This window comes from Vulpes vulpes, chromosome 4, assembly GCF_048418805.1.
Source record: "Vulpes vulpes isolate BD-2025 chromosome 4, VulVul3, whole genome shotgun sequence".
In the NCBI taxonomy this organism is placed as follows: Eukaryota; Metazoa; Chordata; class Mammalia; order Carnivora; family Canidae; genus Vulpes; species Vulpes vulpes.
This window is the reverse complement of record NC_132783.1, coordinates 31118644-31130659: the sequence shown is the minus strand read 5'-3', so window position 1 is coordinate 31130659 and position 12016 is coordinate 31118644. Positions and strand designations below refer to the sequence as shown.

At 32.8% G+C, this 12016-nt stretch overlaps 1 protein-coding gene across 1 annotated transcript in view; it reads right to left on the bottom strand.

The window, feature by feature from the left end:
• LOC112931013 (bifunctional heparan sulfate N-deacetylase/N-sulfotransferase 4) overlaps positions 1-12016 on the bottom strand; it is a 286514-nt gene that overhangs the window by 148982 nt on the left and 125516 nt on the right. The window lies entirely within an intron of this gene.

Below are 12016 nucleotides of genomic sequence, written 5' to 3'. Positions count from 1 at the left end.
TCTGAGAATATGTGAGATGAACTTCTGCTCCTGCTTTCTGGCTAGTAGTCTGTTATTCTCCCTGAGGTCAGAAAATTTCCTTAAGCAAGGTGAAATACTGCCCAGTTCTTATAAGCCCCAAAGTCTCTTCAACTGTATTCTCATTTTCAGTACATGTAGTGGATTCTGTTCTGTTTCCATGTTTTCCATGCTCTACTTAGTTGATTAGAATTTAGAAATAAATAAATTTGCATCAAATATGAGCTATAATATCCTTCAGGTAATTTATACACTTGTATAAATGTATAGATAGTTTTAGACATTATGTATAAATTATACATAATTTATAAATTTATACACTTATTATTTGAACCACTGGAATTCTCCTTTAAAAGTTAGTTTCTTCTTTAATTATACTGTTTAATTTACTTTTCCTATAAGTAACTTTGCTCGAAGTCTCTATCATGGACTACAAAATTTTTTGAGTTATAAAAAGATAAAAATATAACTTCAGAGTTCATGGATTGCTCATGGTTTTCTTCAAAAGCCTTTTATGAATATTGACAAAAATGCCTATCTCATTTTCTCTAAACAACAAGTGTTTAAGTAGTATTTAAGCAGTATTTAAGTAGATGATAGAGTAGTAGTGATATAGAACTACCTTATATTAGGATTTCTTTGGGGATGTGCAATGAAACTGGTCATTGTAAGCTTAATGACTGAAAGACAATTACTCCAGGAGTAATCAGGAGTCAGCTGGGAAAAACATGCACATGTGCACACAACACAAGCAAAATAACAAAGTCAAACCTTTATTAGGTGAGGGTGGGCAGAAAGTAGTTTATAATTCCAACATATTTCCAGGGATTCTCAGTCAGGATCTACACTGAATTGGTCCAAATTCTCTTTATGTTAGCTTGGAATTCTTTTAAAAAATATTCTATTTAAATTCAATTTGCCAACATATAGTATAACACCCAGTGCTCATCTTGTCATGTGTAATCCTTGGTGCCCATCACCCAGTCACCCCATCCTCCTACCCACCTCCCCTTTTGCAACCCTTGGTTTGTTTCCCAGAGTTAGGAGTCTCTCATAGGTTGTCTCCCTCTCTAATTTTTCTCCACCTAGTTTCCCTCCTTTCCCTTATCTTCTCTTTCACTACTTCTTAGATTCCACATATTGGAATTTTAAAATGTAATGTGAATTACTCTATATAATTTTGACTCCTATGTTGGGGAGCCAACTTGATAGAATTGCTGTGTAGTGTGATGGAAGCTCCAAAACAGACACAAAATCACCCCCTTCAGAGTTGGCTTGGAGTCTTGGGAGTGTGGAAGCTTCGGCTGAATACTGAGTCATTATGAATGATTTTACTGTATAAAAGAAGATGACCAATGAAACAGAGTTCCTGAGTACAGAGGAGTATTTTCCAAACTATGATCCATGGTTCATTAGGTCTACGAAATTTAACAATTCTGTGAAGAATAATTCTATGTTCAAAATGTTTGGGTAACACTATATTATACCCCTCTCGGGAAGGTCTTAATTCACATTAACACTGAACTCTTTGATAGGAAAAATGTTGTATATGATTTACCTTAACTATTTCTCTGAACTATTAGCCAGTAGCACATACTTCCACTTGCCCAAATCTGATACATATTGTTTTAGGAAAAAACATTAAGTGGATGGCTAATCCCTTGGAAGTAGAAGTGTTTCCTGGATTCATGCTATAGTTTCCTGTTTAGTATCCAGTGTAAGTTGCAGAATAGTTGTGATTTATATAAAATGTTACTCTGTGTGTACATTTACTCATATAATAACTTAGCTCTTTGTAAGTGATCTTAAAAAAAAGGGTGTTTTTCCATTACTACAGGATATCCCTAAAGAACTTCAGATCAATTTCTTAATATTACAAAATTGTGGAAGATGCTTGGAAATAAGAATTATACTTTTGATAAAAATGATATTACTTCTTGGAGCATCTTATTCTTGTTGAGAAATTATTAAAGGCGACTATTAAGTTGTTTCATTAACAAAAATACTTTTTACTTTAAAGATTGAAGAAAGTCTCTAAGTTTAATTCTCACTTTATTTTTTAGGTCTTAAAAAAATGAAAGTTTCCGAAGCAACTATCTCCTTAATCAACATCAAACATTGGCATTGTTTCTCAGGACTCTTATTTCTGCCTTTGTTCACATCTGTAATTTTCACTTCTCATTCCCTACACTTTCTCTTCACCCAGAGTGAGTGCAGGGTGGGCTTACAGTAATACTTATATGAACACAGGGAGTTACTCAATGATTGTTGGCTGGTATTATAATTGACTTTTCTAATTTCATCTCTAGAAATATTCCCTGCTCACATACTGTTTAGGAATCTCTTCATTCCTAAGATATTCACTTATTAGCTATATTGTGTCATTATTTGATTAAATATTGTGTTGTAACAATTCCACAATGTTTCTTGAGTGCAAAAAAGTATGCTTTCTATTCCCAATAATATACAACTCCCTTTTGTCAGTGGACCTTGGAAACACCTGCACTCTATGTCAGATTTTTCTTGAAGACTGGCTTCAGAATTCTTGGCATAGCCTCGGCAGTTATGTTGGTTATATAATAATTCTCCTAAAAATGCCCTGAAACCATAGAAGGGGAATTCTGTAGATGGTAGGTATTCAGAATTTTAATTTTTAAATTTTATGTCTACAGCCATTTCATTCAACATTAAAAATAAAAAATTGTCGATTTCCATCATTTCTCTCTCACAGGAACAAGGGATATATTATTACAAGTATCTAAGGATGTTTGTAGGTTTTTATCTAATTTTTATTATGAAAGGTATGGTTTCTTCTTTTTTTCTAATGTGGTTTCATTCACAATTTCTCTTTACCCTAAATGTAAATGAGTATCAGTTTAAAGTCTGTATGACCTTTCTAGTTGCCAAACTTTTTCTTTTCATGACAGATATTTCATTTATACTATGCTTGAAATTATAAACCACACAGTTTATCTTTACTACTGTCTTTATGTTAATCATTTAAAAAAACCGGAAGACTATTTTCATTGCTATATTCATATATTGAATTCTATCAAGTTGCAGTTACAACCAGGGCAAAGCAAGCAATAGCAAGTAAGGAAAGCTGATAATGATAAAAATAGTTTAATGCAATAAATATTCAATTGATATACTATAAGTGATTTTAACAAAGATAAATCATTGACTTTGTTAGGTACTGATATATTGCATACCACATATAGGATAGCTGGCATGTTGATAAATATATGTTTCATGTCTCACAATGAATAAATCTGTCTTCTTTCAGAATAAAAAGGATATGTGTTTTTAAATACATATATGGGCTAATAGATGAACAAACAGGCTATATCTAATAGCAAAATCATTATTAGAGTTTATTAATAAGGTGCATAATAACTAAATTGCTTAGACTTTAAAAATATCTTTATATTAGAATATTGACATATTTGGATAAAAGGATAAAATAATATTGACAGATTTGAATAAAAAATCAAGAACATCCCCTTGATCATTTAGAAAACAAACAAAAAATTTATTACTGAAAATATAATTGAAAATACAATGACCATTCATTGTTTATTTGGACAGCATAAATTCAGTATTTGACAAATATGAGTCTATTAACAGGTAAAATGAGAAAAATGTAATTGCAAATAAATACAACTACCTGTAGTTACCAAATTAACTTCAAGTAAACAAAAACTTTGTCTCCACAAGAAACTAAACTTCAGGAAGCATTTATTGAACACTTCATTCCTTCAAGTAGTCTCCTAGGTGCTAGGCTCTGCTGATATATTGTGCACATATTAAAATTGTAATGGTGAAATTAGATTGTATATAGATAAATGTATTTATATAAATGAAATTATATGAATATGTTGTATGCACATTTGTAGGGGATGTTCTTGATTTTTTAATTTGACACTCTTATCCTTTCAATTTTCATGAACAACTGTATAAACATTTGAAAATTTTTCATGAGATACATAGCTGAACATTTAGCAAACACATAGATACATATATTTTGAAATGCATATCATAAAAATCATTTCCAAAGGCTAAATATCAAATCATAAGTCAATATATATATATTTGAAACATTGAAGCTTATTTATTACTTAAGCTCAGATAAAATAGAATCATCTCATTAGAATGCAAGGAAGGGAGAGATACATCTATTTTTAGGCTTTAGTATAAATATGAAAACATATGTCATTATCTATACAGAACCTTGATTTGGTTTTAAAAATTATCACCAAAATATATTGCAATTTATCGTATATATTTTAAGGTGGGCTTTTCCTATATTTAGTAGACAAATCATTTTCTGGCAAATCTCTCCCTCTGACAGAGACTTAAGGGTTTCAAAAATAAAAAGCTCCTGTGAGATTTAGTTGTCACCTCCTCAAGCTCAATCCTATTTAAAGCCTAATTATAATTCACATTCATAACAAAACAGGCTTGACATCATCTGATTGTCTACCAACTCTGCTTTCCTGTAGATGAAGGGGAACTAGTGAGATACTCATGAAGGAGAAAAAAAAAACAAAAATGCATTAATGAAAACATTTTCCAGCACAGCTCTCACTTCCCAAAGAAAGAAGGCAATATTCAAAATATTTTCCATGTAAATGGTTCTGTGACTGCCCTTACCCACATCTCAAATATTTTTAATAAGGAAATTTTGCTGTAATTTTAAGAAAGATTCTCAAATAAATGAAATATGTTATCTTATTTACTTATGCAAGAAATGTTTGAGTAGCTAATATATTCCAGCTGTCCTATGTATTAGTGATTCAGCTTTGAACAAAACAAAGTACTTTCTTTAGGAGTGTATCTTCTAGTGGGTAAGACAGACAATAAACAAATAATAAAATCGTATAGTAAGAAGAGTGTACTAGAAAGCCACTGGAGAGTTTTAAGCAGGGATACAATGTTCATCACACTTTGAATCTTTGGCTAATGCGTGAAGAACTGGCCAGGTAAGGGTAAGAAAAGATGGAAGAAAGAAGCATTTAGAAGACAGAAGCAACTACCCTACTTCAGAAATGAGTATCTTGGAGTGGGTGGTGAACTAGGAGGAAAATGATCAGATTTGAGATATAGTTTGAAGATAGAGGTTCTGGGACACTATATATCAAATGATGAATTGAATGCAAGTTGTGAAATGATTGGATGTGAGATGTAATGCCTCTTGGATTTGTCCAGATTTGAGCTATCAGATGAACACTGGAAATTGGCAGTTATTCTCCAGAAGTGAAGTATTTCCTCAAAATTCTCAGAGTATCATTTACCCAATATCATTCAACCTGCTGGGTGAGTTGGCTTTATCTATTTAAGTAGGTGTCCCTAATCTACTAAAATTTTTGGCCCAAACAACATTTTTCCATTGCTAGGTTTTCATAAGAGCTCAAGAAGTGTGGAATGAAAGTAAACTTTTTCAAATATTTTAGAGGAAAAAAAATGATGCAACAAATTATCAGGTGAAAAAAATTGTTCTAACAATTCTTACTTTAAGGAGTATATTATACATGCAGAGGAAATGTAATATGGAAACAACAATCTAACCCTATTTAAGGAATGTGAAACATGAAGAATAAAGAGCATATCATTACCAATCTTTTTATGTAAATATTGTGGCATAGATATTAGATGCTGTTAAGAATTTATACTTTCAGCATGTTCACTGAACTGTTGAAATAAAACTCCTAATTATTATTTTACTATGTATCATTTCACATTATAAAATAACTTACAAAGTATTAGAATTTGTTGAAACAAAGTCTTTCTGCTTTTGTAAATGAAGTATAGTAGCTCTTTAAAATAAGTTCTTAAGAAATCTCTTTCCCAGAAGATATTTAATCAACTCCAGGGAAGTTTCATTTTATTAAGCAAGTCTAGTTTGACATTGCAAATATCTCTCACCTTGGGTCACATATGAGATAAAGTCTCTTAAAAAAATCTTACTCTCACATTCTGCATTATTTTACATTAATCTCTAGAATTACCTTTAGAGATTTTGAGTCATCTTTATTCTTCCTAATTGCTGCATCTATTAAGCAAGGCAGATATTTTTCTACATATCCTTGTTAATTACTAACATATCCCACATTTACATAATACATTTTTAGGGGCATTTTCTGTGGTAACATTTCATGGCTAATAGGAAGCAATTTGCTTTCCTTTATTAAGTGCATTAAAACTTCATGCCCTAGACATCATTGACGGTAAACATTTGATTCTGCTCAAATTTAATGCACGGAGGCATTTGGCTGTGCCATATTAGGTTTATTTATGTGCTGTGTTCTGCATTGTTAGCTGCTAATGAGACTTCAACTCTTATTGCTCTAAGGCCTGAACACTAACCTCATTTTAATGAGTTCATTATTTGCTGTCTTCTGAAAGGAAGACAACAAATTTTCCTTTTAATTAAAGGTCAAAACACCTCTGGTGAAGGAAAAGGAAGAGGTTATCAAGCTCTGGGATAAGATGAGAGATTGCTATTTCAGACTTCTAAGCTAAGCAGAGTTAGTGTAGGTTGGGATAGGCAGTGGTTTCCCAAGAATATAGACAGTCAATCAATCTCAGGAGACCAAGGTGCATTTAAATTTAAGACAAATGAGAACACTACAGCATGATAGCTAATGTGCCTAAGACTTTGTAAAAAATGAAAGTCAGCCAAAGTAATTAAAGAGGCTTTACTCCTAACCAAAAGGGCCACGTGGATCAATACGGCTGCAAGAGCAAGATTCGCCTTTCGCATGACCAATGAGTTGTGGAGTCCAGAGAACACATGCCATATTAATTGAGCCAAGAAAAACTAATCTCAACTATTTCATCACAGAACGTGAAGCAAAGGCAACTCAATATTTTAGGGAATATGTTGCCCTAGCATGAGGTAAAAGAATACATATATTCAGAAGATACTAGCTGCTAAACTGAAATTCCAAGGATGTCAGTTGTTATTTGCATTTGCGGGCAATGCATATCTCTAACCACAGGAGAAAGGTGAATCTAAATGATATATAGTTCTGTCACAGCCTATATTATGAACTTGCTACTTATGTAAATTTTAAAATAAATGAAACCAAGACACTGAGCATAACAATTAAACAGAACATTTGCATTTAATAAATAGTGTGGTTACATTAAAATCCAAAATATTCTCATTTTGCTCTGATGACATACACATTCCACACATGGATTGTTTAGCTTTGTACATTGCTCTTTAAGATTTAAATTTTTAATAACATATTAATATACTTTTTCTTTGTTTCAAAGATTTTATTTATTTGAGAGAGAGACATAGAGAACACAAGCAGGGGGAGAGGAGCCCAACAATAATGATTATGATGCAGGGCTGGATTCAGAACCCTAAGATCACCACTGAGCCAAAGTCAGATACCTCACTGACTGAGACACCAGGGGCCCCTATACTTTTATTTAAACATATAGCTTTAATAACTTTATGTGTAAAATCTGTGTGCTTTAAAAATATTTCTAGCATTGTTCCTACTTAGAGCATATGATTAATAAATATTTCAGCAACCGGGATGCCTGGTGGCTCAGTGGTTGAGCATCTGCCTTCAGCTCAAGGAGTGATCCCAGTCTGGGGATTGAATCTCATATCCGGCTCCCTGCAAGGAGCCTGCTTCTCCCTATGTCTCTGCTTCTCTCTGGGTGTCTCTCATGAATAAATAAAATCTTAAAAAAATATTTCAGTAACCTTTTTTATTTTAGAGTATATTTAGACTTACAGAAAATTTGCAAAGATAGTACAGAGAATTTCCACATACCAATACTACTGTACCTTATGTTACCTTGGTACATTTGTCACAATTAATGAACCAATATTGATAAATCGTAATTAACTAAAGTCCATACTATATTCACATTTCTTTCAGTTTTCCCTCGATTTTCTTTTTCTCTTCAAGGAACCATCAGGATACCACATTACAGTTAATTGTATATCTCCTTAGGCTCCTCTTGGTTTGAGATCCATATCCTTTTTCAAGAGCCATTTCAGGTTTACAGAAAAGCTTAGGAAGCACAGAGTTTCTGTATATCCCCTTTTCCCCATATCCCTACACAGATCCCCCATTTGTTACAACTGATGAATGAATACTGATACATTATTATTAACTAAAGTCCATTATTTACATTGATGTTTGCTCCTTGTGTGGCAAGTTAAGGGGTTTTGAGAAAAATAGAATGTCATCTAACCATCACTATAGTTTCATGTGGAATAGTTTCACTGCCCTAAATATTCTGTACACTCCACTTATTCATTCTTTCCCCCTCCTTCTGGCAGCCACTAAACTTTTTATGTTGCTAGTTTTGCCTATCTAAGATGTGATTAAGTTAGACTTATACAGTATGTAGCCCTTTGGATTGGCTTCTCTCTCTTGGTGACATATATATAAGATTTCTCTATGGGTTGTGTGTGTGTGTGTGTGTGTGTGTGTGTGTGTGTTTGTGTGTATGGTTTGATAGCTCACTTGTTTTTGATACTAAATAATATCTATTAAAAAGGAGACAGCAGGCCCCAAATGGAGTCCCTTGTGCTAAATGCCATGCTGGCAAACCAAGACTTGATACCTAACCTTATTGCAGCTTCAAAGTCTTCCAGTAATGTAACTTTTACCAGTTGAACTCGAACTACCTGGTCAGTACTCCTGAGGTAATCCTCTTGATAGACTCTCTTTTGTTTCCCTTAGGAGGACAACCTTGCCCAAAACAATGCATCCTTTGCTAATAATTTCCTTTTACTACCTCTTTCTACCTTTCAAAACCTTTGCTTTTTTACAGCTTGATGGAGCTCTTTCTATTGCTAGATGAGATTCTGTCCAATTCATAACTTGTTGTTGAATAAAGCAAATTTTATCTTTAAATTTATTCAGTTGAATTTTTGTTAACCTATTCCATCATCTAGATAGTTGTACCATATTTATCATTGACCTATTAAAAAGTATCTTAGTTACTTCCAAATTTTGGCAATTGTGAGTAAAGCTGCTATAAAATTCATGTTCAGGTTTTTATGTAGACATAAATTTTCAACTCATTTGAGTAAATACCCAGGAGTACAATTCCTGGATGGTATGGTACAAGTATGTTCAGTTCTATAAGGAGCCACTGAACTGTTTTCCAGAGTGACTGTGCCATTTTGCATTCCCACCAGCAATGAATTAGAATTCCTCTTGTTCCACATACTCTTCAGAATTTGCTGTTGTCATTGTTTTGGCTTAGGCCTTTCTAGTAGATGGGTAGTGATACCTCATTGTTTTAATTTGCAATTCCCTAATGGCATATGATGTTGAGCATCTTTTTATGTGTTATTGCCATCTGTTTATCTTCTTTGGTGAGTTATCTGTTCCAATCTTTTTGCCACTTTTTAATTAGGTTGCCCGTTTTCTTAATAACGAGTTTTAAAAATTCTTTATATATTTGGATATAAGTTGTTTATCAGATATATGTTTTATAAGTATTATCTCTCAGGCTTATTTCTTCAGTTTCTTAACGGTGTTTTATGTAGAGCAAAAGTTTCAAAATTTAATTAAATCAGAATTATTAATTTTTTCTTTCATAGCTCATGCTTAGAATAAAATTTATTTGGTAACTGGATTCATTACAAAAAGTCAGATCAGTTTTTACTGAGAATCTTTTATATACATTGCACTGCAATATGGACCAGAATAAAATGAGGTGGGAAGGAGACAATGTAGGAAATATTTTTTGTCTTTAAAGAGCTTAAAATACTGTATTGTATTAAAATACTTCATACATTTCTCTAAACACTATTTTATGTATTTTCCAAATGTGTTTAAATAAAATCAAAGATGGCCAATTTTATACTTGGAGTCATCCAATAAGTATTAATATAGATTAGCCTCAAAGCCAAAAATACCCAGTTAAGACACAGTAAAGTTGGCTTTAAAATTTCTCTTTGACAATTTTCTTCATTTTGGCTTTTGCCCAACGCACAGTGGGGAAAATCAAGATTTGAAAAAGAAGAGAATAAAAAAATGAAAACTTGTTTCCAAAGGTTTTTTTTTTAACTTGAGAAAACAGATTACACTGTGCCATAAATAATACCTTTTGAGCATTTCATAATTTTCAAAAGGCTGTCATATAGTATTTCACTTAAACTTCAGAACAATTCTAGGTATTGTTATCTTTATTTCACAGTTGAAATAAAATGGAAAAGAAAGTGATGTAGCTCAATAAGGCTCTCAAATGTAATCTTAAGACCCCAAATCTGTTGTTCCTTAGAATTCCTGTAGGAATTCTTCAGGGGCATCTGCATGGCTTGGTTGGTTAAATGTCAGTCCTGGGATCAAGTCCCACATCAAGCCCCCTGCTCAGCGAGGAGTCTACTTCTTTCTCTGCCCTTTCCTCCTGTCATGCTCGCTCTCTCTCTCTCGCTCTCTCTCTCTCCCTCTCAAATAAATAAATAAAATCTAAAAAAGAAAAAGGAATTCTTCAGCTATTGTGCTATGGGTGGCATCACCTACTTACTGATAGCTGAACTGAGCTATGTATAGTTTACTTAAAGAAAATACCCACTTCAGTTACAGAATTTAATGTTCCAAAGGAAAGAGTTAAAGCTCACATAAATGAAACAGTATTTAATTAACATTATATATTAATAATTTAGTGCCATACTATGCTATGTAGATAGTAAATACTTGGATTTTTGCATAAGAAATGCGACTCACACTGCAAAGTACCCACATTTTTTGGTAATTCTGGGTTATTGTTTTAACCCTTCTGTTCATTACTGTAATCTATATGCTAGGATTCTAGAGATGTTCTGAATATGGGAACATAGATGTGCACTACTAAACTGGACCCAATTTAAAAAGTCTAGGACTCATTTATTTTGACAATAACACGAACTGGTAATTTTCTTCATGATTTTTTCATTATCTGATAGGAAAAAGATAGGCAACAAACTTATCTGGGTATTTCTTTGCCCCCTAACCTCAACAGTATTGTTTGTTTTAAATAAGACTATTTTTAAATGTAGTAGTGAGTAAGTTGAGGAATAAGACATAGAAAGCAACTGTTTCAGAATTAATTCCAACTTGGTAGATGCCCTCCAATGGACACATATTCTGCTGTTTTTTACACTGATTTTGTTGAAAAAATATGTATTCTTCACATCTCTTTTTGACAGAGAAGTTTAAGATAATGTAAAAAATATGTATATGTTTTCAAAACCAAGTGATGAAGGCCACTGTCTATATAGGTTTATATTAATCTTGAAATCTGTTTACTCCTAAACTCTATCTTTTGCTAAGTAGTTCTGTAGTTATTTAAAGTTGCATCTTGGGGTTTCTGGGTGGCTCAGTTGGTTAAGCATCTGACTCTTGATTTCGGCTCAGGTTCGTGATCTCAGAATTGTAAGATCAAGTGCCTATTGGACTCCTCACTGGACATGGAGTCTGCTTAAGGCTCTCTCTCCCTCTCCCATCTCCCTCTGCCCTTCCCTCTCTCCCTCTCTGAAAAAAAAGTTACAGCTTGTTCTTAAAGTGAACCCCTTAAAGACATTGCTCCCCTAATTTTGGCTGCAGCATCTCAATTCAGGATTTAAAGATTACTAATTTTGCTTTAATTCATCCTTCATAAGGATGGCAAATCTTAAGAAAATTTTTTAAAGTATGATCCTACACCTATCTCATTTTTGAAAAACATCTTTGACCCTGCTATTTGGTCCACATCCATGCTCATTTGTTAAGATACCTTGGTACAATTTCAAAAAGAATGTGCTGACTTTTTTGATACAGTGTTCTACCTGTTAAAAATCATATTCTTATTCCCAGTCAATGAAAGTTGTATCATGTAGTATGTAGAATATATGTGAAACTATTCCATGATCTTAGTAGGAACCAAAATAAATAAAATAATTGTTCTACATCTAAAATAAGTAGCTTTCTTTTGAACAAACAAAATAAAACTGTATAAAAGTCAGTGTAGGATAATATAGTAGGAGCAAGCC